Consider the following 1511-nt stretch of genomic DNA (forward strand, 5'->3'; position numbering starts at 1 on the left):
TGTGCTTTGCTTCATCTTTACTCCGGGTCCTACGCCAGGCCTTGGGTTTTTTTTCCTTCGGAGCATGCGCAGTACGCTTCGAAGCTCTATCTCGCCGGCTCCTTCAAACGGCAGCCTGAAGTGCGGTTCTGAACCCAACTTCTCTCTCTCTCTCTCTCTCTCTCTCTCTCTCTCGTCCTTCAAAATCCGGAGGCAAAAATCCGGATCCCGCACTAGGTGGCATTAAACAGAGTTTTCTAGTTTTTGTTTTTTTTGTGGGTTCCGTTTCGTGGTCGCCCGGATTTTCGCAGCCAGATAAGATAGGTTTGCCTTAAAGAGGCCGGGCTAAATGGAGACGCCATCTATTTCAGGTTGCCGTTTGACTGCTGACTTATGCGGGGCAAAGGACTTCAAGACAGTTTTCTCCAACCTGACTTCGATATTGGCGTGGTAGTTGAGTCCAATTAAGGGTTTGTGTAAGACGGTGTTGGTTTCTCTCTATCTTTTGAAAATACTTTTATTTAAAAGTATTTATTTAAAAGTATTTTATTTAAAAGTATTTTATTATATATATATATATATATATATATATATATATATATATATATATATATATATATATATATATATATATATATATATATATATTAAAAACCATAGGAACTTCCAATCTTTGTGGCAGTTACAAACAGCAATTGCCCATCAATCTTTCCATATTATAATCATCGTTCTCTTCTTCCTATAGACAAACTTTTAATCAACAAATCCTGGAATCACCAATTCATTTGTGTCCATTTTCAGCAAAATGTCCATCGAGGGCTTTCATTCTTTTATACAAGTAATTATGCTTCCTTTCTTAAATCAAACAAGCCAGCCCTACTAAGCAGGCATATACATAGAATGAAGGCTATTGCTAAGCACATTGGTTTGTGCTTAAATTGTAAGCTGCCCTGAGTCTTCGGAGAAGGGCGGGATATAAATGGGATTAAAATAAAATAAATAAATAAATTTATGCAACTTGGCATTTGTAAGGCAGGGTTTCCAACCTGGGCAGCGGGGTGGACTTCAACTCCCAGAATTCCTCAGCTTGCCCAGATTGAGAAACATTGGTATTATAAAGCAAGTAATAGTCAGTAACTCACAAGCATTCCTTACAATTATAAACCCATTTCTCTTTTCAATACTGTATTAAATTTAGGCTAAGAGAAGAAGCCAGGATTTCTTAGGGCTTTTTTCCCCTTCTCATAGACTGAAAACAGCAAAGACCGAAGCAGCTTATTTCCTGAGTGGGTCTGGGATTATAGACTTTTGCTCCAAATCCTTTGGAAAGTAGAATCGGTAAGATAATTTTGACCAAGAAAATAGACCCCGAAGTGCTAGATTTGTGGGCGTTTTTTCCCAGTGTTGCTTTATCTTCCCTGCCATTTTCTCCATTGTTGATGCTCTGCCTGGTTAGTAATGTTATTAGCTTTTATATGTAGCTTTAGGCTACATTGACACACGCTTGATGCTTGATCCTCTATAGGTAGCGT

This window comes from Vipera ursinii, assembly GCF_947247035.1.
Source record: "Vipera ursinii genome assembly, chromosome: 5".
NCBI classification, from domain to species: domain Eukaryota; kingdom Metazoa; phylum Chordata; class Lepidosauria; order Squamata; family Viperidae; genus Vipera; species Vipera ursinii.